We start from the raw sequence: 26927 nt of genomic DNA, 5'->3' as shown, positions 1-26927 counted from the left end.
CGCATGTGTAAAGGCCTCCGGTCTTTACGCTTGTAAAAAGCACACGTAAGTATTTATTTTTACAGGTAAGTGATGTTTTATTGCAGTTTAGAATTTTTTTTTCCACAGGTTTATTATTTTAAAGAATCTACAATAAGGTAAGTTTAGTTTTAGACCCTTTTTATTAAAAATTTATTTTTTTCAAAAAAAAAAAAATTATTTAAATTATTTTTAAAAAACTTATTTACACTTAATTTAATGATTGTAATGTTTTTTACATTTTTATTTAAAGTTTAAATAGTGTTTTGGGCCCCCGTAGTTTTCATGAGTTTGACAGTTCTTACTCTCAAACTCATGAATGAACCTTCCCCTCCCCTGATTGGTTGTACAGTGCTCACCTGATCCCAGCCGGCACATCACACTAACTACGCCGCTGGATCAGGTAAGCACTGCGCGCTGACAGCTGAATCGGGCCTGTGACAGGAAATGCAAGCAGGCCCGGGCTTCAGATATCAGCGCGCAGGGTGAGTGCAGATCGGGGGCTTGTACGCGCGGCAAGCCCCCGACACCAAGTTCTGGGCCATTATGTTTTTTCAGGCTCGTAGAGAAAGCCATTTTGGAATGAAGGACAGAGAACTCATTTAAGACACCAATCAACAGCCACATACTTTAATTAGCTTAAAGCATTCCATTTTTCCTTGGCCTCGCCCTACCCTATATCTGCGACCACCTTCAGCATTACAACCCCTCCCACACCCTTTGATTCTGGCCTTTAATTTATTTCCCCCTTCCTTCACCCCACTATTAATGGCAGGGCCTTCACCCACCTAGGCCCTATTTTCTGGAATTTTTCTCGCTAATCCCCTCTCCAGCTTTAAAAACCTTCTCAAAACCCATCTTTTCGATCAATCTTTTGATCGCCACTCCTAACTCTTTCATACAGAAACCAGCAATGGAGTCAGACAGTCATTATAAAATTATTGATGTAGATAATCAAAGCTAAATCAGCTTCACATCACACTCACCATACATGAACAAATTTGCATCATGGAACATGTAACATCAATCATCAATCAAAATGAAATGTATAATCATCAGATACTTCATTGTTTTTAAATTGGCTAAGTGTCAATTGGGCCACATTAACTCAGAAATAACTCAAAGATGCTTCTCCTCTGGATAAACTGGCTTGCTAGGATTGTCATGTTGACCCCACGTCCTCTCACAAAAAACACCTCCTTCTACCCCCGTGACCTCACCCGCTTCCACCCCTGCCTCAGCCCATCTGTCACTGAAACCCTCGTGGGTGCCTTTGTCGCTTTGAGGCCTCGTGATTCCAGTGCTCTCCTGGCCATCTCCTCAAACTTCAGCTCATTCAAAACTCTGCTGCTTATATCATATTCCGTATGAAGTTCCACTAACTCATCACACCAAACCTTCGCTGACCCACGTTGGCTCCCAGTCCTCCATCCAATGCCTTAAATTTAAAATTCTCATCCTTGTTTCTAAATCCCACCATGACCTTACTCCTCCCTATCTCTGTAACCTCCTCCAGCCATAAAACCCTCAATCTCTCCATTCCTCTTTCAGCCTGTTGTGGATTCCCCCTCCCTTCCCTCTACCGTTGGCTGCACATTCAGCCACCTCGGTCTTGTTCTTTGGAATTCCCTTCAAAAGCTCCTCCACCACCCTCGCTTCATTTGACTAAGCTTTTGATTAGCATTCCTAAATTCTTCTTTGGCTTAGCGTCCATTTCTTGCTCACGCATCAGTGACATTACATTTTTTTCATATTACATCACATTCGCATGATTTCATATGGACACAGTGGGGTATATTTTGACTTTGAGCGATAGTGTAAAATGGGTGATAGCAAATTGGCAACCCGTTTTACATCTCCCCCCATTTTTATTTCCATTGCAGATTGTTGTGTATGTACCTTTAAGGGAATAACTGGTCTTAGACTGCAGTACCGGCAGTGACCACCACTGTATAAAAGGCCCTAGCAGGCTTCTGTAGTTTCAGTTTCAAGCTGCCTCTTGTTCAGTAAAGTACCTGTTAAACTGTTCTCCCGAAGTCCGTGTATTATTGAGGCGCGGACTTTACAGTGGCGACGAGTAAGTTTGAACTCACCTGCAGTGTGGCATCATCTCACGGGGATCTCGCCTGAAAGGAAGGTCCTGGAAGGTCGTAGTCTGAGCAACGGGCGTCGACCGAGGGCAACCGCCCAAAGAATCCATCGGTGTTTGGAGAATTGAGGGAGAGACTGTGGTTCCAGCGAATCGTGCTGGAAGCAGGTAGCGCGTTGACCCTTCCGGACTGCGGCGGGCTCAAGCTCGATCAAGCGGCTCTACAAATCGGGCCGCGCAGCGTCGCCGGGAAAAGAAAACAAGAGAGGGCGGAGCGCACAGGACAGCGGAGAGAAACTAAACGGGGGGGAAGGAAAGCAAGACGCGCCGAAGCTGCGGGTTGCCGCCATTACCCCGTAGAATGCTAGGAGCAGCATGGCAGTAAGGGGAAGAAGCAAAAGCACAGGAGGTGCCATTTTATCCCGTTGGGGAAGAAGCAAAAGCGCGGGAGGCGCCATTTTATTCCATTGGGGAAGAAGCAAAAGCGCGGGAGGCGCCATTTAAAATCGCCCAAGATGCCGAAAAGTGGCAGTATCACTGCTTTCGACAACGAGGTAGAAGACTGGACCACGTATGTAGAAAGAATCGAAGTGTACTGCAAGGCAAATGAGGTGGCTGATGGAAAGAGGGCGTCGGTATTATTAAATCTGATGGGTGCGAATACGTACGGCCTATTGCGGAATTTAATTACCCCAGCTAAACCAATGGAGAAAACTTTTGAGGAGATTGTTCATATCTTACAGGAACACCTAAGCCCTACACCACTGCTGATAGCAGAAAGACTCAAGTACCATAAAAGAAACCAGCACAAAGATGAGAGCAATGCTGACTATCTTACGGAACTACGCACGTTATCGAAGCACTGCCAGTTCGGAGCAGGACTGGCAGACACCTTACGGGATAAGTTTGTCTGCGGGCTCCAGAGTGAAGGAACCCAGAAACGACTACTTTCAAAAAAGGACCTGACGCTAGAACAGGCTTTCAGCGTGGCAGTATCCTACGAAGCAGCAGCACGGGGAGCTGCGGAAATACAACAGAAACCACAAGAATACAGCGCTAACGAAATGGCGTATGGAGCCGAAAAGTGCTATCGCTGCGGCAGAACAACCCATGAGCAGAAGGACTGCTGGTTTAAAGACAAAATATGCAGGCAATACGGGAAGATGGGACATATAGCAAGAGTCTGCAGGTTGGGAAAGAAGACCAACATGACAAGAACTACTAAGGAACAGTACAGGAAAGTAAAGAAACTGACAGACAGTAGTTCAGAAGATCAGGAGAGTGATAAGGACTCCGGGAGCAGGCGACTAAGTTGTTTAAAGTTACACAACGTGATCGCAAAAGAAGATCACCGAACCATTTGGGTCACCCTCATGATAGCAGGGTCCCCAGTGAAGATAGAATTGGACACAGGATCAGCCCTAACTGTCATGAATCGACGAGACTATGAGCGGCTATTCTCTCACATACCCTTAAAGGACACGTCCATTGTATTGAAGACATACACGGGGCAAAAGTTCTACCCCAGAGGAAAAATAAGGGTGCCAGTTGAATATAACGGAAAGGAAACACAGAAACTATACATGTATAAACTACGAGATGGCGGACCACCATTATTGGGATGTGAATGGATCCGAAGACTACAATTGGATTGGCATTCCATTCTGGCACTAACTGTGACTGACAAAAAAGATGATGACGTCGCACCTGGACGTCTGTCACAAATTCTATCTGACGCGGAAGAGGTGTTCCAACAAGGACTTGGGACTCTAAAAGGAGTAAAGGCAACCATAAAGATTGAGGATAACACAACCCCAAAATTTTTCAAGGCCAGACCGGTGCCATACGCGATACGCCCAGCTTTGGAAGCTGAACTGGAGAGTCTGGAGCGTTCGGGGGTGCTGTCTAAGGTGGACTGGAGCGAGTGGGCCACACCCATCATTCCTGTAATGAAGAAAGCATTGAGCAGCACGCCTGGGGAGCCAAGGAAGGTTCACATCTGTGGGGACTTCAAGGTGACTGTGAACCCAGTCCTGCACACAGTACAGTATCCGCTTCCGCGGATAGAAGATATTTTCGCCTCACTATCTGGAGGGAAACGTTTTACTGTTGCGATACCGCGGCAAACGTGGGAGTCGAGACAGAGCTATTGAAAACACAACTGCTTTATTCTGACCACATGGCAAACAGGAACTAGAAAAGCCCGCACATCCACTTAAATACTTCCCAGACAGGAAGTGCTCCCGGCAGCCTGTCCCTGCGGGAAACAAGTTGCTGGAGGAAAGGGCCCCCGGCTGGGGGCTTCTGCTTAGACTGTCTGTGCCGCCGTGAGCGGATTATGTCCAGTGGTGGCGTGTCGCCACAGAGCTCCCCCCAGAATCCGCTTAGGAGGAGTGGGCGAGTCGTGACGGTGGTCTAATGGTTCTGCCGCAGCGGCTCTGAGTGGTCGCCGGTCTGATTGGTTGGGTTGGGCGGTTCGCCGCCGGCTGTGCTGGCTTGCCAGGGGGACGGCCTCTGGCTGGAGGCTGGGCCACAGGGACCTGTTCCCCTGGTTCTGTGTGTGCTGGTTTGAGCCGGTCGATGGAGACTGTCTCGACCCTGTCGCCGAGTCGCAGCTTGAATTCCTTGTCCCCGGTTTGTAGTACCTCGTACGGACCATCGTACGGGGGTTGCAGGGGCCCGCGGTGCGCGTCGTGTCGCACGAAGACGAAGCGCGCCTGCTGTAAATTTGGCGGGACGTGAGGTACGAGTTCGCCGTGGGGCGAACTGCTGAGCGGAAGAGAAAGAGTCGAGCCGCTGCTGTTCGGCCGACCAAGACTTGGTAGGCTCCGGAAGGAATTCGCCTGGGACGCGCAGCAGTTGTCCGTAGACTAACTCCGCTGCCGAGGACTGGAGGTCTTCCTTGACCGCGGTGCGTAGGCCGAGTAGCACCCACGGTAGGCGGTCAGTCCAGGTACTGTCCTGCAGGCCGGCGCGGAGTGAGGCCTTGAGTGACCTGTGGAAGCGTTCACAAAGTCCGTTGGCCTGCGGGTGGTACGCCGTGGTGCGGTGGAGCGTCACCCCGAGGTTGCGTGCTGTGGCCGTCCAGAGTTCGGAGGTGAACTGGGCGCCTCTGTCGGAGGTTATGTCGGCCGGTACGCCGAACCTCGCAACCCAGGTGTTAACGAACGCCCTGGCGATGTCGGCTGTGGTGGTGGAGGTCAGCGGCACTGCCTCAGGCCAGCGTGTGTAGCGGTCGACCATCGTGAGGAGATAAGTTTGGCCTTGCGATGGCGGCAGGGGACCGACGATGTCGACGTGTACGTGGTCGAAGCGGCGGCTGGGTACCTCGAAGTCTCCCAGGGGTGCTTTGGTGTGCAGCTGTACCTTAGCCCATTGGCAGGCGAGGCAGGAGGTGGCCCAAGTCCGAACATCTCTGCTAAGGCCGCGCCAGACGAAGCGCTTGGAGAGGAGTTTGACGGATGCGCGGGAACCCGGGTGAGAGAGCCCGTGGAGCGCGTCGAAGACGCGGCGGCGCCAGGTCTCAGGGACGACCGGCCTGGGTTGGCCGAGTGAGACGTCGCACGTGACTGCCGTGGCTTCGGGCCCGTGCGCGACCTTGGCTAGGCGTAGCCCTGGCAGGCTGGTAGCTGCCGAGAGGAGGTCTGGGTCCGTGAGCTGGGCCGCTGCTAGTTGTGCGTAGTCGACCGCGAGGTGATTCGCACAGACGCCGGGACGGGAAAGGCAGTCGGCGACCACGTTGTCTCTACCGGAGACGTGCTGGAAGTCCGTAGTAAACTTGGAGACGGCCGCGAGCTGGCGTTGCTGCCTAGCGGACCAGGGTTCGGTGTGCTTGGCCATCGCGTATGTGAGTGGCTTGTGGTCCACATACACGGTGAAGGGGCGGCCTTCCAGGAGGAACCTGAAATGGCGGACCGACAGGTGGAGTGCGAGAAGCTCGCGGTCGAAAGTGGAGTATTTGACCTCCGGGGGGCGCAGTTGGCAGCTGTAGAAGGCAAGTGGCTGCCACGCGCCATTGACCCACTGCTCGAACACGGCCCCGACCGCGTGGTCGGAGGCGTCGGTGGTGAGCGCGACCCGGGCATCGGCCCTCGGGTGCGCGAGCAGAGTGGCGTCGGCGAGCGCGTTTTTGGTGGCGTCGAAGGCGGCTGCCGTGTCAGTGGTCCAGGCTACGTCCATCTTGCCGGATTTTCCTTGGAGGGAGTCGTATAGGGGCTTCATAAGGGCTGCGGCTCTGGGGATGAACCTGTTGTAGAAGTTCACCATCCCGAGGAACTCCTGGAGGCCCTTGATGGTTGTGGGGCGGGGGAATTGCTGGACGGCCTGCACCTTGTTGGGCAGGGGGACGGCCCCAGCAGGGGTGATGTGGTGACCGAGAAAATCGATCTCGGTTAGGCCGAATTGGCACTTCGCCGGGCTGAGGATGAGCCCGTGTTGGGCTAGGCGCCCGAACAGGATGCGAAGGTGTTCGAGGTGTTCCTGTTTGGAGGAGCTGGCCACGAGAATGTCGTCTAGGTAGACGAATAGGAAGTTCAGGTCCCAGAGGACTGAGTCCATAAGGCGCTGGAAAGCCTGTGCTGCATTCTTGAGGCCGAAGGGCATCCTCAGGAACTCGAACAGGCCAAATGGGGTGATGACGGCCGTTTTGGGGATGTCTGCGGGGTGTACGGGGACTTGGTGGTAACCGCGCACCAGGTCGACTTTGGAAAAGACGGTTCGTCCGGCCAGTCGGGCCGAGAAGTCCTGGATGTGTGGCACCGGGTACCGATCGGGGGTGGTGGCGTCGCTGAGGCGGCGGTAGTCCCCGCAAGGGCGCCAGCCTCCGCCGGGCTTGGGGGCGATGTGGAGGGGCGAGGCCCAAGGGCTGCTGGAGTGGCGGATGATGCCGAGTTGTTCCATGTTGGTAAACTCGGCCCGCGCGATTTCCAGCTTGGCCGGGTTGAGTCTGCGGGCGTGGGCAGAAACTGGGGGGCCGGTGGTGGGGATATAGTGTTCCACACCATGCTTGGCGGCTTTGGCCGAAAAGGTCGGGTTAGTGAGGGCGGGAAACTCAGCTAGGAGTGCCGAGTAGTCGTCCGTGGCTCTGGCGAGGCAGTAGGTCGTCGGGCCGGCCAAACGGGCCGGGGTAAAGGCGCCGGGGATGGGGGCCATAGTGTTGATGTCGACGAGGCGGTGCCTCGGAATGTCGACAAGGAGGCCGTGGGCGCGTAGGAAGTCGGCGCCAATGAGTGGGCAGAGGACCTTGGCTGTCAGGAACTCCCAGCGGTAGCGGCGGCCCGCGAGGTCGAGCGTGACCATGCGGGTGCCATATGTGTGGATTTCAGAGCCGTTGGCTGCAGCCAGTGTGATACCCCGTGTGCCGCGTTGGATCTCGAGGGCGGAGGCGGGGGTGATGCTGTGCTGGGCCCCTGTGTCGCACAGAAATCGGCGGTTGGTTCTGTCGTCAGTGACGTACAGTAGGGGCTCCTTCTGCCCCGCGGCCATCGCGGGGGCCGGTGCGGGGGGGGGTTTGAAGGAACACGGTGGCGTGCAGCGTTGAGCCCTAGCGCCAAAACGGGTGTGGTAGTAGCAGTGACCCGGAGTGGTAGGGCGGTCGGGCCTAGCGGCCCGGGAAGACCGCGTGGTCGTTGCCGTGAGGTCGGGCGCGACGTCGCGAGCGGCCTGTGCAGAGAGCAGCCGGTCGGCCTTTTCGGCTATCTCATTCAGGTCCGTGGAGTCAGACTCCACAAGGAGCGGGCGGATGCTGGCGGGGAGTTGCCGAATGAAAAGCGTGCGAAAAAGGGCGCCGGGATTTTTGTCGTCGGAGAGGGACAGCATGTGGGAAAGCAGGTCTGATGGTGAAGCGTCACCAAGGCCGGGGAGGTCCAGGAGTTGGCAGTGGCGCTGGTAAGAGGACGTTTGAAATTTTTTAAGTAGCGCAGCCTTCAGATGCTCGTACTTGCCCTCCGTTGGTGGATTCTGCAGCGCTGCCCAAACCTTGGGGACTGTAGCGTAGGTGAGCGAGGCGACGAGGTAGTCGTACTTCGTGGCGTCGACTGTAATGCCTTTCAGCCGGAATCTGGACTCAGCTTGAACGAACCAGGCTTCGGCGAGGTTCTCCCAAAAGTCAGGTAATTTAACCGTGACTACGTTTGTATCCGCCATGCTAGCTTAGGATTCGTCCTGAGCGTCGGGGTCACCAGTGTTGAGATACCGCGGCAAACGTGGGAGTCGAGACAGAGCTATTGAAAACACAACTGCTTTATTCTGACCACATGGCAAACAGGAACTAGAAAAGCCCGCACATCCACTTAAATACTTCCCAGACAGGAAGTGCTCCCGGCAGCCTGTCCCTGCGGGAAACAAGTTGTTGGAGGAAAGGGCCCCCGGCTGGGGGCTTCTGCTTAGACTGTCTGTGCCGCCGTGAGCGGATTATGTCCAGTGGTGGCGTGTCGCCACATTACAAAGATTGACCTGGCTCAAGCGTATCTACAAATGGAGGTGGAAGAAGCATCTAGGAAATACCTTACGATAAACACTCACAAAGGCCTTTACCAGTACAATCGACTGGTATTCGGGGTAGCATCGGCCCCGGCTATGTGGCAGAGGTCAATGGAACAAGTCCTGCAAGGGATCCCGGGGACCCAGTGTTATTTGGACGACATCCTGGTTACGGGCGAAAATGACAATGAACACCTTGCCAACCTGGAACAGGTGCTCACTAGATTGCAGGAATATGGGCTACGAGCCAACCGTCCCAAATGCGAGTTCTTCAGGAGACAAATCTCGTATTGTGGCCACATGATTGATGAGGGAGGGTTGCATAAGTCGCCGGACAAGATTGAGGCTGTAGTCAAGGCTCCAGCACCAGAAAATGTGTCGCAACTGAGGTCGTTCCTTGGGTTGGTGAACTACTACCATAAGTTCTTGCCGAATTTATCTACAATTCTGCACCCACTGAACGCCCTCCTTCAAACTGGTGTAACATGGAAATGGAGTGATGAGTGTAAGCATGCCTTTCAGGAATGTAAATGCCAAATCACTTCAAAAGAAGTATTGGCCCACTACAACCCAACACTACTGATTCGGTTGGCATGCGATGCGTCACCTTACGGCATTGGAGCGGCGCTGTCACACAAATTCCATGACGGTTCAGAGAGGCCAATAGCCTTTGCATCGCGCTCGCTAACCTCAGCCGAACGTAACTACGCCCAGATTGACAGGGAGGCCCTCAGCCTGGTGTGGAGGGAGAAGAAGTTCAATCACTATCTGCACGGGCAGAAATTCACCCTACTGACTGATCATCAACCCCTGGTCTCAATTTTTAATCCAAAGAAGGGCGTTCCGGTGATGACGGCGCAACGGCTGCAAAGATGGTCACTTTTTCTAGGGGCACATCAGTACGACATAGAGTACAAAGGTACGAAACAACATGGAAACGCTGATGGGCTGTCGCGCCTACCATTGCCTACGGCGGAAGAAGCACCTGCAGTGGACCCTGTGGAGATATTCCATGCGACCATAGTCGAATGTTTGCCTGTTACAAACGCAAGTATTGAGAAGGAAACCCGAAATGACCCGACACTCTCTCGGGTCTATGATTTGACGGTGAAGGGATGGCCAGCATATGGCGACTCACTGTTGCCAGCATTCTCGCCAAGGAGGGAACAGCTGTCAGTGTGCCGGGGAACCTTGATGTGTGGATCCCGAGTGGTAATTCCACCCAAGTTGAGAGATAGAGTACTCAATGAGCTTCACAAGGGTCATCTGGGAGGGGTAAAAATTAAGAGCCTAGCCAGGGCGTTTGTGTGGTGGCCGGGAATCGATAAAGAAATCGAGGATATGACCAAGAGATGCACAGGATGCCAGAAGGTCCAAAACGCTCCACCACAGGCCCCGTTACATCCATGGGAGTGGCCCTCATCTCCATGGCAACAGGTACACATTGATTTCGCTGGTCCATTTATGGACTCAATGTTTCTAATCACTGTGGACGCCCATTCGAAATGGCCAGAGGTCATTAAAATGCCCCCCACCACCACGGAGAAAACTATTGCAGTCCTAAGGACCATCTTCGCCAGGAATGGGTTGCCAGAACAGATCTGTTCCGACAATGGCCCACAGTTTGTGTCTGAGGATTTCCAGAGGTTCCTGAAGAATAATGGGGTGAAACATTACACATCTGCCCCATATCAACCAGCCACAAATGGATTGGCTGAGAGGTTTGTTCAGACCTTTAAAAAGGCCATAAATGCAATGTATAATGACGACATACCACTGCAACACAAGGTGGATAACTTCCTGTTTGCTTACCGGAATGCGACACATGCAGTAACCAACCAAACTCCAGCCGTACTGTTTTTCAACCGGAGACTAAGATGTCGATTGGATTTGCTCAAACCAAACATAAGACGAGATGTTGAGGATAAGCAGTTCCAGCACATAAATGAGAAGCCAACCAGGAGCTTCAAGATAGGGCAACCAGTCTTGGCCCGCGACTACCGAACAGAAAAATGGCAGCCAGGCACGATATGCACACAGCAGGGACCACTAATGTACACAGTGGACATTGGAGCGAGCATCGTGAGACGCCATGCTGACCAGATTCTAGAGTCACAGGAACAAGCCAAACCTGTACTACAAGCATGTGCACCTGGTAATGAGCCCGAAGTACAGATTGCGTCTACCTCAGAAGCAGGGGTATTGGAAGCTGACTAACCAACCAATGACAATGAGCCAGAATTGACTCCACCGCCAGAACAGGATACTCGAGAAAGGCGCTATCCAGTCCGGATCAGGAAGCCTCCTCAAAGACTGAACTTATAAATGACTATTTCAGTTGATGTATATATTACTGAGAAAATTGTAATTGTAATTAGTTATTATTTAGTTGTTAAATGAATGTTATGTACTGTTTATCTAAAAGGGGAGGAATTGTTGTGTATGTACCTTTAAGGGAATAACTGGTCTTAGACTGCAGTACCGGCAGTGACTATCCCTGTATAAAAGACCCTAGCAGGCTTCTGTAGTTTCAGTTTCAAGCTGCCTCTTGTTCAGTAAAGTACCTGTTAAACTGTTCTCCCGATGTCCGTGTATTATTGAGGCGCGGACTTTACACAGATAACAATCAAAAGAGCTGTAAAATGGGCTGCCGATTCACTGTCACCCATTTTACACTATCTGAGTCAAAATCTACCCCAAGGTGTTGCTGTCAGCAAAAGGATGCAATAAACAACAAGCAATGCACTCATGAGTCCGACTGCACTTACGGCTAAACTGTTATATGCTAATTTGTGTAAAGTTTAACTAGAATCAAAAGATGACAATTGTGTAAGGCATAATGTAAATTTTGTCAGCTGTCTAAGAAGGTAAATTTTAAGCTGACCTCTGGAACGGACTGTTCTTGGCTGTTCAATGAAACTGCTTCAAAACTCCTCAATGCCCTGACAATGTCCCTTTAAATGTAGTTTGCTGGATCCCAGAGTTAAAATATCAATGAAAACATTGCCTGATTACCGAATGTGTTTAGTATGTAGAGGTGGAATAAATGGCTGGTATCTCTTCAGGACTTGCTTGTTACAGGAAATTCTTTGGTATCCGGCACCCACGGGACCGGCGTGTTGCCGGTTGATCAAAAATTCCGGATGACGGAGAGGGTTATCTACTGAGGCTATTTTTAACAAAGAAAAATAAAAAAAATCAAGAAATGTGCAGTATACAGTAATTGGGTACTCACCTACAGAATGTTGTGTTAAATGGATGGCGGAAGATGCTTGATTAAGTACAGTACTGCCAGTTAATACGATGCAATGACTACCAGCAGCGTGGGAGACACACAGTACGCCTGTAAAATGGCGGATCAGGCGAGACTAGTGGGAGAGTCAGACTCCTGTTACAGGGATATTGAGGTGTTCTGACTTTCGACAGCGCCAAGAAGCCGAGTAGTGGCAGTTTGGAGAACTACCCCCACTGACTAACTCGGCCACCGCGGGAGACTTGGACTCGGCAACATTGCCGGTTATTGAGGTGTTGTTTTCGGAGTGAGAATTTTGATGGTTAATAGAGAATTCCAGATATTTAGGTGCCATTTAAACGAGAGTTTCCTAAATACCTAACAGAGTTCTAGAATCCAGCATACGTGAAAAATCGCAGAAGGTCTAAGTTTTCAATTACTTCGATTTTTCTTCTTAAAAAAATGCCCATGTTTTATATATTATTGGTAAATTTGGAAACTCTGAAGACTTTAACTATAAATAAATGCATAGGAGCCAGTTATTGTCTTGCACACTTTAGAATTCCTTCTCATTTATTGCAGCAGATTTTTACTTCTCTACACAAATGTACAGAATACTTGCAAATCTGTCTTGATCGTAGAACTTTATACTGACAGGTGTTGGCACCTTCTGGAACTCTCTGCTGCCTTCAGCCAAAACGTGATCAGATAACAAGGTCTCCTGCCAGTTGGGTGAACAAGTTTCATTAAACACCTGGAAAACATCCTAATATACAACAGGTGCACTTTCTCCCATCTGAATGGTAAAGAATTTACCATCATCTGCTATCCACCTCAATACACTTGTTCCAGATTCCAAGCACCCATCTGGCACTTATATTGAATAGCAACTGCAGTCATGTCCCCCACTCAGTCTACAGCCACTTGCTTAGAGGCAACTTAAACCATGCCTAAGTGAATAGGTGCCAACTGGCGCAAAGCGTCGGAGAAGCAAGGAATGTTGGGATCTACTTCCATTCCCAAATAAAACCTCTATATCGCGCCAACCTCCAAGGCCAGATCCTGGCCTCATTTCCCCGAGAGAAGATTCCCAGAAGAGGCCGGTGCTAAAGCTGGATGAGATGAAAGGGATGGTGCCAACCAGAACCGACGAGAGAACATGTGCTGTACTGCGCAGTGGCATGTAAAACAAAGTGGGCTTGGTGCTGGAGCTATCTGAATGGCAGACCAAGGGCTGGATTTTCATTGGGCCGTGGAGGTGGGATTGGAGGCATGTGGGGGGTTAAAATCCCGAAATCGGGGGTCCCGACCCCAACCCGCCTCCATGCCAGTTTCAAAGGAGGCGGGTACCCGACCCGTACTGGGACCCGACTCCCCGAGGCAGGAAGGGGATTAGTGCCAATTAGCTGCCTGTTAACAGATAGTTAACAGGCAGTTTTTAGCCTAATCCCTATTTTTATTATTGAAATGTGGACCCTATTTTTATTGTTGAAATGTGGGATTCCCGACGGCTCCAAACCACGCCAAGTTAGCAAGGCGGGCCGTCGGGTTGAAGGGCTTGGAGGGATCGAGATGTCCGGTGTTCAGGTGCATGAGTGCAGAGGTAAGTGTGTTTGGTGTGTTTAAAGTGTTTAAAGAAGTTCTACTAACCTTTACTTACCTTTACAGCCTTCCTTCCTTCAGGTCTCGGGAATCCCTTATCTCACCGGCACAGAAAGCAGAATGGCCGCCAGCTGTCAAAAGTTCCAGCATTCTGCTTTCTGTTCCGGGGAGATCTCTAAATCATCCTGACAGGAAGGAATTAACTTAGAGTACAGATTGTCAGTGTTTGACAACTTCAAACAGCTGTTGAACGCTGATATTTCATCTGTCAAAAGGTCTTGACAGATGAAATATCAATCTGTGACATCACCTGTTGCCGGGTGGCCCATAATTGGCCTGCTGAGCCTGCTGGGCGGGCTCAACAAGGTCAATCAAGTCAAAATCGCGTGGGTTGGCTAGAACTCGATGGAGGCGGGACTACAACCCCGAAAGTTGTAGTCCCACCTCCTACCCGACTCCTCAATGAAAATCCAGCCCCAATTGTCTGAGCTTGTAGCCAGTTTAGTCAATGGATTCAAATTTGGTGTGCTCCAGGTAGCCACCTCATCAGCTGTTGTGCTTCTCTGCAGCATGGGGAATTTAAATCCAGGAACCTAACTGGTTGCAAATGCAGACAAGCAGGCCTGCAAGTTCCAGCAATAGCCTGCCTTATCATCTTGTTTCTGGCTCACTCACTCGGGGCCAGGCTTACTGCCATTAGCTGGTCCATGTTTATTGCAGGGTGGCTCCCTGGACCTTGGTCAATTGAAGGAGATTGATTTGAACTCGCTGATTTAGCTGCAACAAACATAAACAAGCAAATTCTGACAACGAGTCTGTCTCACCATGGCAATATCAATCATCTTGAGACTGACGATACTTTGCACCTCCAATACTAACAATGGGGGAGTAAATCTTCGTTTGCTCTCCCTAAATGGGTGCCTATGCCTATTTGTAGTGTTACTCATGTTGATGATAGTTAAAAGAAACATTTACCACCAGAAAGTCCTAACATTTTTTCATAAGTGGAATCATCACAAAGGATTATTATGTAACAAACTTTACTTAAAAAGAATAAAAAATAACATGGATTTACTGGGGAGGAGGTGGTTCGGCCAAGACTATGCAGGAGATGGAGAACAAATTCCAGCGTTAACCTGCACAAGCCCTATCCAGTGGAAACCATGTCCTAGAAGGCAGGCCAGCGCGAATTAGGCGCAGGGAACAGGTCGGCCAGAGGCACACCCGATATTGGGCCTCGGGCCTTGTTTAAATGAGACCGGCAAACTGTCGACGCCCTGCTGGGTGCCCCCAGGCAGCTCACTGGTGATGAAGCTTCAAATTTTGGGTTGTTGCGTCACCTCAGGTAAGTGCTCAAAGGGAAAGAAAAGGCAACGGTAAGGGGATGGTTTGGAAGGGGAGGGTGCTTAAGGTGGGGGTGACCAGGAAAGGGAGGGAAGATCGAGAGGGTAACAAATGGGAAAGGGAGGGCGATCGAGAGGGAGTTGAGAGGGCGTCTGGGAAGTATGTTGATCAGGACATCAGGGCGGGGGTCGAGTTGGCAATCGGGGTGGGGGTGGCGAGGCGATGACTGGCTGGGCAGGAATCGCATGCTCTATACCAGCCATAAGTGCGCCGCTCGCCATATTAGAGACTTTGGCGCCCATTTAGTGCCCAAAAAACAGGAATGGCGCCACCTGAACTGACAAATGGTCATCTAGCACGCCTTAAATTAATTAAAATAACAATTCGGCTTAGACACCGAATATTAGCAACCAGTATTAGAGGTAGTAACCCTTTAAACTGGTTTCTCTATAAGAGGTTACAGCACTACACTTAACACTAGGAATTCACAGCCACATTTACAATCACAGCAACATGAAGGTGGCTTATATTCCAGGACAGAGATATCCTTTCAAAGTGGTCCAGTTACATTATGTCCCTTCAGACCTACTCAAGGCAATGGGCTGGCGGTGAAGCAACCATGCAGTGAAGCGTGAGAAGCTAACACAATGCTTCTTAACCTCTTGGTTGCCATGAGATCATAAGCTCATGATGTATTTTGGGGTGCCCATTTATTCGTAACCAGCAAACACAACTACCAATCCCTTCAGTTGGTAGGTATAACGTGTCAACATGTTATTTGCTGGAACCTGTGCTATGGCACTAAAACACCCAATTGTTTGCAGCCGTTATAGGCAGCTGGTTTGACTGAGGTGAAGTTACTAAATGTGCCTCAACAGTCAACAATCACCATATCATTTAGAAGTAACACTAAATCCCAGGGGTCTGATGTACTCTTCCATAATGAGGCAACATTCGCCTACCAAACATACGCAAAAACACACACAGTGATACAGGAGAAAGCATTTGCTAGATACTGTGGTCTAATAGCCAAGGGCTTACCTAGTAAGATACATACTCTACACACTCAAGAACTGGACAGTGAATTAAATTGCCTGTCCAAAGCCTGCCCCTGGACTGAGTCATAACTCAGAATAAAACATCTTGCTAGAAATATCTACACCATAGCCTACCTTAGTGGATTGACAGTACGTAGAAAATGCCACTCTGGCAAATGGATCTGACAATCCTGTGTAAACTTTGAGCCTGGTATATATGAGCCCTCAACTGGAAAATTGTCTGCACTGTTTAACAGAAATGTATATTTTGATTAACATGTTATTTTTTCTCTTACTGTTCAATTGAAATGTTATATAACGGAGCTAGAATTCCAATACAATTGCACTGCAAACTGACGTAATAATAAATGATCTGGCATAAAAACAGTGAGCCATCTATTGGGTGAATGAGATTTTCAAGGTCGTATTTCTTTTCTAATTATTTATACAACAAAGTAATAGCTTACAGTTCCACAGTATGGGTGGAAGTCTTAAAAGGGCATTCAACATGGAGATAAGTAGCTTTAAATGCAGGTATAACATGATAAGAAACATTGGAATGCACTCTTACCTGTTTCAATGCCCTCCCTGGGGTTGAAATTAGTTTGGGCCTGTATTTGGGCGCAGACTCGGCATTGCATGAGCTGTGTGCACCTGAACAGGAAGGCCCGAGGCAGGCATGAAATTGGGCCTCGGGCCTCATCCAATGCTCCCTATAAACTGCGCTTTGTTCTGCACGGCCTGCTTCTTTTACTGCGCGGTCCCTTTAAATTTCCGTGCACACGCGGTACTTAAAGTTAAAGAGCTGGTGAGTGGCCTGCGCGGGACCTTTCCTGTTGCTGTGTGGCTGCACAGCTTAGAGGGAACATTGGCCTCATCTAAATATTCCGGGTGAGTTGCCGGTGCTCGTTGCACCTCCACCAGCAACTCGCCCTTCTCCAGGACTGAATTTTAGGCCGCCTACCTCGCTGGCAGCGGCTCTCAGATAATTCTGGGAGGAAGGGTTGGTGCGGGCAATGGGAAGGGGTTGCGATTGCTCGGACTGTGGACTGATACACAGGCACACACTGTACTGCAGCAGCATAATACAAAATACCCTGCCATGTCAGCTCTGTTTGAAGGGATGGCTTCCTGCCAGAACTTAACATATGCTCTCCTCTTTTTCTAGGTGCCCGTGAGAATAAGGCTGCAAGGACAGCATTTCTCGTTCTTCACAGCACCTTGCATCACTCATTCCAACAAGCACCAGCACAGTTATATCCACTCTGGGGGATTTTGATTGTAGGTTTCAGGAGGGAGCGTACAGAGAGTTAGACATTATGAGCAAAGAGCAGAAAATGAAGGTAGCAGTGGAGTAGCAGAAGCCACCTGACTGTTTAACTGAACTGCAGACCATAATGGAGAGCGATCATGGTCACAATTGTAGTGTATGTGCTTTAAGTCAGAACTACTTTTTACAGCTCCTGTATACTGTAGTACCGGCAGTGACCACACCGGTATACAAGCTGTGCGCATGCCTCTGTACCCCAGTCTAGAGATTACCCTCCTCCAGTAAAGACCTGTTATTTGTTTATGTACAGCATCCGTGTAATTATTTATCCACTGAAGCACGGATCTAACAGTGGCGACGAGTGTTGATGTGAATCTACCTGCAACATAAAAAATAAATAAATAAATAGTCGAGTCCAGGAACACGGGCATCGACCGCGAGCAACCGCCCAGCAGTCAGGCAGAGATCCAACTTCGCTGGGGGGGCTGTGGAGAGCCGGGCTTGGTTCCCCAGCCACAACGAGCAGTAAGAGACCGACGACAGGTCCAGAGCAGACCCTTCCCAAGCAGCGGCGGCTGGAGCCGACCGATGGCAGAGAGAGAGTGACGGGCAGCATCGACGGGGTAAGAAAGAGGGTGAAGAGAGCAGGGCGCAGCCGGGGGTTGATTACCGAGCGGCGTCGAGGAAAAATACTGCAAACCGGAGAGAGAGAGGGTAAGAAACAGCCGGGTTCTAGACTGAGTGGCGTCGACAAATATCAAGAGAAGAACCCCCAGAGCACAGCCAGGGATCACGGGCTGATCAGGGTCCGCGGGGCGAAGCAAGGGGAGACGCCATTGAGCCGCGGAGAAGCAGGGAGAGCGCGGGAGACACCATTTTGCGAAGCCGCAGCGGAGAAGATGGGCGAGCGCGGGAAGGAAGGAAAGCATGGGAGACGCCATTTTGTGCCAGCGGAGAAGAAGGGGAAGCGCAGGAGGCGCCATTGGTGATAGTTAATGCACAACCAAGGATGCCGAAGAGTGGCAGTATCTCTATGTTCGACAATGAAGTCGAAGATTGGGCGACATATGTGGAACGTATTGAGGTGTACTGCAGGGCGAATGAAGTGCCAGATGCTAATAAAGCATTGGTTCTGTTAAATTCCATGGGTGCAAAAACTTATGGGTTACTGCGAAATCTAATAACCCCAGAGAAGCCGGTAAACAAGAATTTTGAAAGCATAGTAGAAATCCTACAGGACCATTTAAACCCCACACCGCTGCTGATAGCAGAACGATTTAAGTTCCATAAAAGGAACCAACACAAAGACGAAAGCAATGCTGAGTACCTAACGGAACTGCGCAAGCTATCGAAATACTGCCAGTTGGAGCGGGACTAGCAGACACGTTAAGGGACAAGTTTATGTGTGGGCTACAAAGTGAAGGAACCCAGAAACGGCTTCTATCAGAAAAGGACCTTACGCTGGACAAAGCTTTCAGTATGGCAGTATCACACGAAGCAGCCGCAAGGGGCGCTGCAGAGATACAACGGAGACCGCAAGAATATGGCACCAACGAAATGACCTATGGAACAGGGAAGTGCTATCGCTGCGGCAGAACAACACATGACCAGAAAGATTGTTGGTTCAAGGACCAAGTGTGCAGACAGTGTGGGAAAGCAGGACACATAGCAAGAGTCTGCAGGTCTGGGAAGAAAACCAACAGTAAGAAATCTCCACAGGAGAAGTACAAAAAGGTACACCAGGTGATGGACAGTGGTTCAGACGAACAGAAAAGTGACACAGACTCCGGAAGCAAGGAGCTGGGTTGTCTGAAACTACATAATGTAACCGAAATGGAGGATCACCAGACTATCTGGGTTACACTCAAGATAGACGGAGTCTAAGTGGAAATGGAATTGGACACAGGGTCAGCTCTAACAGTCATAAATCAAAGAGACTACAAGCGGCTATTTTCACACATACCCTTGAAAGCTACAGAGATTGTCTTGAAGACGTATACGGGGCAAAAAGTCTACCCCAAAGGAAAAATAAGGGTGAAAGTGACATATAAAGGTCGGGAAATACCTAAAATGGATATATATGTATTGCCAAATGGAGGACCACCACTGCTAGGACGTGAATGGATCCGGAAGATACATTTAGATTGGCATTCCATACAGGCATTGAAGGTGGAGGCCAAAAAGGATGACGACGTCACACCTGGACGACTGTCAAAAATGCTAACTGACGCAAAAGAAGTGTTCCAGGAGGGACTAGGAACACTAAAAGGAATAACAGCAACAATTAAAAAAGAGGATAATGCAAGCCCAAAGTTTCTGAAGGCCAGACCAGTGCCTTATGCGATCAGACCAGCGGTTGAAGCAGAGCTGGAAGGGTTGGAACGTTCAGGAGTACTGTCCAAAGTGGACTGGAGCGAGTGGGCTACACCCATCGTTCCTGTAATGAAGAGGTCGTTGAGTAATACGCCTGGGGAACCAAAGAAGGTCCGCATCTGTGGGGATTTTAAGGTGACAGTGAACCAGTCCTTCACACGGTGCACTATCCGCTTCCACGAATTGAGGATATTTTCGCCTCGCTATCTGGTGGTAACCGCTTCACCAAAATTGATCTAGCCCAGGCGTACTTGCAAATGGAGGTAGAAGAAGCTTCGAAACATTACCTTACGATAAACACCCATAAAGGTCTCTATCAATACAACCGGCTGGTGTTTGGAGTAGCCTCGGCTCCGGCTATCTGGCAAAGGGCGATGGATCAGGTCCTGCAAGGGATTCCAGGGACCCAGTGTTATTTGGACGACATCTTGGTCACGGGCGAAAATGACGGTGATCACCTCGCTAACTTGGAGAAGGTGCTCGCCAGATTAAAGGAATATGGGCTACGAGCTAATCGCCACAAGTGCGAGTTTTTCCAGAAACAGATCTCGTATTGTGGCCATGTCATCGATGAAGAGGGGTTACATAAGTCCCCTGACAAGATAGAGGCAGTAGTCAAGGCTCCAGCACCGGAAAATGTGTCACAACTGAGGTCGTTCCTCGGGCTGGTAAACTATTACCACAAGTTCTTACCAAATTTGTCTACGGTATTACACCCGCTGAACACCCTACTGCAAACAGGGGTACCATGGAAGTGGGATGACGAACGTAGACGAGCTTTCCAGAAGTGTAAAGAATTGATCACATCAAAAGAGGTGTTGGCCCATTTCAACCCAGCACTACCAATCCGTTTGGCATGTGATGCATCACCCTACGGCATTGGAGCGGTGCTGTTGCACAAATTCCCAGACGGGTTGGAGAGGCCAGTAGCCTTTGCGTCTCGGTCACTAACCTCAGCCGAGCGCAACTACGCCCAGATTGACAGGGAGGCCCTCAGCCTAGTATGGGGAGTAAAAAAATTCAACCACTATCTGCATGGACAGAAGTTCACCTTGTTGACTGACCACCAACCACTTGTCTCCATCTTTAATCCTAAGAAGGGCGTGCCAGTAATGACTGCACAGTGGTTACAAAGATGGTCCCTATTTCTAGGGGCGAATCAATATGAAATAGAATATAAAGGCACGAGACACCATGGGAACGCTGATGGGCTATCGCGCCTGCCACTGCCTACTGTGGAGGAAGCACCAGCAGTGGACCCTATCGAGATATTTTATTCATCAATAATTGAACGATTGCCAGTAACAAACGCGGATATAGAGAAGGAGACCCGCAATGATCCGACGCTGTCACGGGTATATGAATTGATGGTGAGGGGATGGCCAACACATGGTGACTCACTGTTGCCAGCATTCTCATCCAGAAGAGAACAGCTGTCAGTATGCCAGGGGACAGTGATGTGTGGATCCAGAGTGGTGATTCCACCCAAGTTAAGGGAGAGAGTGCTAAATGAGCTACATGAAGGTCATCTGGGGGGAGTGAAAATGGTGGCCGGGAATCGATCAACAAATCGAAGACCTAACTAAGAGCTGCTTAGGATGCCAGAAGGTCCAAAATGCACCACCACATGCCACTCTACACCCATGGGAGTGGCCCTCCTCTCCATGGCAATGGGTGCACATTGATTTCGCTGGTCCATTCATGGACTCAATGTTCTTAATAGCAGTGGATGCTCATTCAAAGTGGCCTGAGGTGATAAAGATGTCTTCAACCACTACAGAGAAAATGATTGCAGTCCTACGGACCATATTTGCCAGAAACGGGTTGCCAGAGCAGATCTGCTCTGATAATGGACCACAGTTTGTGTCCAACGAGTTCCAAAAATTCATGAAAAGGAATGGGGTAAGGCATTACACATCCGCCCCGTATCATCCAGCCACCAATGGATTGGCTGAGAGGTTCGTACAAACCTTTAAGAAGGCGATAAAGGCCATGTGCGACGAGGAAATTCCACTACAGCATAAGATGGACAATTTCTTATTAGCCTACCGAAACGCGACACATGCAGTTACCAACCAGACCCCGGCCATGATGTTCTTTAACCGAAGATTGAGATCTCGTCTGGACTTGCTCAGACCAAATGTGCGAAGAAATGTTGAGGACAAACAATTCCAGCACATCAACGAGAAGCCGACAAGGAGCTTCAATGTAGGGCATCCAGTCTTGGCCCGGGACTATCGAGCAGAGAAGTGGCAACCCGAAACGATATGTACAAGGCAGGGGCCATTAATGTACACAGTGGATGTCGGGGAGAACATTATGAGATGCCATGTTGATCAGATCTTAGCATCACAGGAATGCGTCAACCCCATGTCTCGAGTACCTGGGGATGAACCCGACATACCGGTAGTATCTACTTCAGACCTAGTAGCAGTGGAACCCGATGAACTACCCGATGAAAGGGGGTCAGAATCGCCTCTGCACCAAGAACAAGCACCTCCGGAAAGGCGCTATCCCGAAAGGGTCAGGAAGCCGCCCCAAAAACTGAATCTATAAATGGACTTTTGTTATTGAATGTACATGTAAAAATGTAATTGTTATTTGAATATTAAGGGGGTATTATTAATCTAAAAAGGGAGGAATTGTAGTGTATGTGCTTTAAGTCAGAACTACCTTTTACAGCTCCTGTATACTGTAGTACCGGCAGTGATCACACCGGTATATAAGCTGTGCACATGCCTCTGTACCCCAGTCTAGAGATTACCCTCCTCCAGTAAAGACCTGTTATTTGTTTATGTACAGCATCCGTGTAATTATTTATCCGCTGAACCACGGATCTAACAACAATCACAGGCAAGGCCATCTCCGACCACTTCCTTGTATCCCTCAGTACCCACATCCCTGACCCCCTTCCAGCCCCACTTCCTTCTGCATCTGCCCCAGAAAATACTCTGCCCAAGTCACTTACAGTTGCACTTTCGAGCAGCCAGCTGCCTAGCCTTTGTCCCTCCATTTGCCGTGATACTTCTGCATCTGCCGATCTGCTCAACCACTGCCTCACCTCCTCTTTTGATGCCTTCAAGCCTTAGCTCTGAATCTGTGTCTTTCTCTGGTTTCACTCCTATCTCCCCTCATATCCTCTCAGAGCTGATCTTGTCAATGAGACCTGCCTCCTGCTCCCTCGACCCCCAATCGTACTAAACCTCAGCCATGCTAGCTGACATTGTAAGTGGTTCCTTCTTCTCAGATACTGTCTCCCTCCCTTTCAAACAGCCATCATCTCCCTCCTCAAAAATCTACCCTTGACTGCTCTTTCCTTGCAACCTACCGCCCCAACTCCATCCTCCATTACCTCTCCAAAGTCCTTGAACGCGTTACTGGCTGCTAAATTCATGCCCATCTTTCCTGTAACTCCATGTTTGAACCCCTCCAATCAGTTTTCAGTCCCTGCCACAGCACTGACACGGCCCTATTGAAAGTCACAAATGACATCCTATGTGACTGTGACCGTGGTGCACTATCCTTCTCGGCCTGTCTGCAGCTTTTGACATGGTTGACCACACCATCCTCCTCCAACACCTCTCCTCCATTAGGCACAGAGGGGACTGGAAGGCCAAAGGCTAGGCAGTTGGCAACTTGAAAGTGCAATTGTAAGTGACATGGAGAAAGTTTTTTCCTGGGGTAATCGTAGAAGCTACTGGGGTTGGAATGGGGTAGGAGAGATTTAGGGAGAACACGAGCATGGTTCAATCAGTGGAGAGAAGGTCAAGTGAAATGAGATGAAGATTCAAATCACCAAGGATGAGGAGTTGCTTACTGCAAAGGCTGAGGGTAGAAAGTAAGGAGAATATCTTGGTGACAAACTTGGGGTGGGGCTTGGGAGGGCAGTCGAGAATGGGGATTTTAAAGGTGAGAGGAATGGAACAAGGTGAGATGCTCAAAGGAGGAGAAAATGCCAGAGGAACAGGGTGCCAGAGGACTAAGGTATGATTTGATGATAAAGCCCACATTATCACCGCAGTGATTTGGATCCAGCAGATGGTGAAACGTGTAGAAAGGCGGGGAGACTTCAGTAATGGGCAATGTGTTGCCACTCGTCAGGAATGTTTCCTTCAAATCTAGGATGTCAACGCAATCGTTCATGGATGGCACGGGCCTTGTTCTAGGGTGAATGGACATTCTGAAGAGAAATGTGGAGAGGGGCAGTGATTGTTGATTTGCTGGCAGAATCTGAGGGGGTAGTGGTGTGTAGGGTGACATGAGAAAGAGGTTGGTGAGATTAGCCCCCAGCAGGCAGAGTGCACAGGGAGGGGTCGGTGAGAAAGGAGGATAAGGCAGTTGGGGTTGCTGCTTATAAAGAGGTAGCTACGAGTTTTTAATTTATTCGTTCATGGGATGTGGGCATCGCTGGCAAGGCCAGCATTTATTGCTCATCCCTAATTGCCCTTGAGAAGGTGGTGGTGAGCCGTCTTCTTGAACCACTGTTCTTTGTTGCGATTTGGTACAACTGAGTGGCTTGCTAGGCCATTTCAGAGGGCAGTTAAGAGTCAATCACATTGCTGTGGGTCTGAAGTCGCACATAGGCCAGAGCGGGTAAGGACGGCAGATTTCCTTCCCTAAAGGACATTAGTGAATCAGATGGGTTTTTATGACAATCCGATAGTTTCATGCTCACCATTACTGACACCAGCTTTTTATTCCAGATTTATTTAATTAGCTGAATTTAAATTCCCCAGCTGCTATAGTGGGATTTGAACTCATGTCTCTGGATCATTAGTCCAGGTCTCTGGATTATTAGTCCAGTAACATAACCACTATGTCACCATGTCTCAATGTGCCCTTCAGAGAATGCCGTGAGATGCACAAAGGATAGCCGTGGGCTTAGCCAAGGGTTATTCAAGCCTGTGTATGAAGACACAGGATTGGTGATGAGTTGGGGCAGGGGTTGGGACGGTGAAGTACCTGAGAACTGAGAAGCTGGCATAACTGGGTGACAGGAGTGGGAGGAGACAGGCTAAAAGAACCCAAGAGGGACCGAGTTAGAAGTAATAGGCTTGGGTCTGGAGCGGCAGCAAAAATGCGCACATGAATGTACGTAGAGGTAATTCAGGTTATAGAGGCATGGCAAGGATTAGGATAGATATGTTCTTGTCATAAACATTGGACATGGAGGAGACAATATGACAGAATCCAAAGTTGAAGTCTGAGGTCCTGTGGTGGGATAAAGGTGACTTGTAGACGGGGTGAAGCCAGCTTGGAGCGTTGACGAATCAATGTTCAGGTTTGGAAATAGTTGTGGAAAGGGTGTAAATCCCAGAGCTCTTGGAAGGGTTAATTATCAGTAGACACAATGCTGGAGGTTGTCCAGTGAAAACAGAGGCCGGAGGCGTGCTACCAATTGGAGAATTGGGCTTTTAGGTGACCTTGTCTTACTGAGGTGGGTGTTGGTAATCTTTCAACATGTAGGGCATCACCGACAAGGCCAACCCTGTTCTCATCCGACATCCAAACATGCACTGTTTATGATAGGGAGTCATTGGAACCAGAAGCAGGAACCCAGGCTGATTATTCCCCCTGCCAAGCTCATTCTATTGCTTCAACTGTTCCCCTGGTTGAATCAAGCCTAGAATTTTGTCTTTCGCTTGCTGCCTGTAAAGGCTATATGTGAAATGAGTTTGGGCAGTTCTAAGCCAGTTCCTAATGGCTTTTAACACACATAAGTATTATCCTATATGTAATGCAGTGTACTTCACATTTGTATATTATAATATAAACCTTGTCTGAAGCTTAGTCCTACTTTTGGGGGATAATTGCAGCTAGGGAACCTGTGAACTTGCAAAGTAGATTATCTGCATTATATTGTTCAATGCTGCTGTCTTTATGCTTCAGTATGCTGATTTAAAGAAAATCAATAATTTTATATTTCACAGAAATGCATAGGCAAATTCCTTAACACATGTGAAGCTTGGAAGTTATATGAGTGGCCCCTGAACAGCACAGACATATCAATAGAGGAAGTGCTGGATATGACTTTCACACATAACCAATTACAGAACTCTTTGGCAATCATTATTACTCAGACAGATTCATGGCCACACTAAAAAAAACTATAAATAGCTAAGAGTTCACATTTACCCGACAGATATTCATGGCTGGAAGGAGATCTAGTTCACATGCTACCGTTATCTCTTTTGAAACATAACCATGAAGATGGTTTTCTGAATTTTTCATTGTTGATTTCTATAAACTGGGAAAACTCATTGTCAGATTCACAGGAAAATCAATTAAGTTTAAATCTCCAATGTAGCGATATTGGTAATTAACGTGCTCACATGATAGACTTCTGTTCAAAATAAATATTCATTGGATACTTATCTCTGCTGACATCTATTGGCACAGCATCGAGGGCAGGTTCTATGAAGGAAACTTCATTTGCTTCCGAAGTAGCAGAAGTCAAATAAGTAATTTGATTAAAAAACGATGGGGCTGAAACACCTACTTTTACTATTCTTAAATGGAAAAAAAATGTCTTGAATAAAAAGTAACAGTTTACAACTTTTTATTCATCTCTAGTTTTTGCTAAGACTAGTGAAGAAGGGTCTTCTGCCCCGGCAATATATATCCTGATGGCATTATTTACCAGTAAATCACCTGTGGATTATCACCCGATTATTGCTTCAGTTTAGGTGTCCTGAAGCATCAACTATATGGAACAGGCTGGTCTTCAACATTTGGCATAACATCAACTACTGGCAAAAATAAAACTCCAATCAGAATCAAACCACCTCATGATCAATATATAATAAAACGAATGGCCCATAATTTACGGTCAGTGGCGAAGCAAAGACGCTCGCTGTTGGCCCTGAAGAAAGCTGCCCACATCTCGGTGGCGAGAAGTTTGCCTTTTTCGACGCTCAGTTGATTGCAGCGCTCGGTCATGGGGATTTCTTGTGTGATGCTGCGGCGACGCCAACAAGCTGTCTAAGCAGCCAATCACATTGCAGAATTCTCACAGACAGCAAACCAGGAAATGAGAAGCTGCTTTTATCCCGACTTTTTCAAAATGTTACAGAGAGCGAAATAAAGATTGGACCTTTCACATGGGGATAAGGTGGAAGCTGAAATATCATGAACAAACTTTAAAAAAAAATGTTTTTAAAAGTTTTTAAAAATTGTAATTTTTATCATAATGGAGAAATTTGACACTCCACAAATATAAAAATTAGTTTTTCAGGCCATAATGTTTGTTTAGCAGTCAATACATTGTAAATCCCAGTTACACCTATTGCAACAAGGCTTAACATTCAATGGGGTATTTAACAGCGATATTACTGCGGAAAAGCCCAAGGCCTAGAAATTCAGTGGTGTTAGCGCCCACTTAGCGCCTAAAGAGGTCTTTTGCGCCGGCGCTGTTGGTAGCCTGGAATTCAGTGTAGCGCAAATGGTGGTGTTAGCCGGTAGCGCTGCGCCGGCACCGATGAC

General features: G+C 48.9%; 1 long non-coding RNA gene across 1 annotated transcript; it reads right to left on the bottom strand.

Moving 5' to 3' along the window:
• Positions 1-12358: 12358 nt before the first annotated feature.
• On the bottom strand, positions 12359-26642 carry LOC147115193 (uncharacterized). Its single transcript, XR_015078932.1, has 3 exons — positions 26097-26642; positions 15938-16048; positions 12359-12540 (listed from the first exon to the last, which is right to left on the bottom strand). It is a non-coding gene; the product is annotated as an uncharacterized LOC147115193 (long non-coding RNA).
• Positions 26643-26927: the final 285 nt, after the last annotated feature.

Source organism: Somniosus microcephalus, chromosome 7 (genome assembly GCF_052327205.1).
Source record: "Somniosus microcephalus isolate GS21.2 chromosome 7, FLI_Smic_1.0, whole genome shotgun sequence".
Classification (NCBI taxonomy): domain Eukaryota; kingdom Metazoa; phylum Chordata; class Chondrichthyes; order Squaliformes; family Somniosidae; genus Somniosus; species Somniosus microcephalus.
This window is presented reverse-complemented; position numbering and strand designations above follow the sequence as displayed.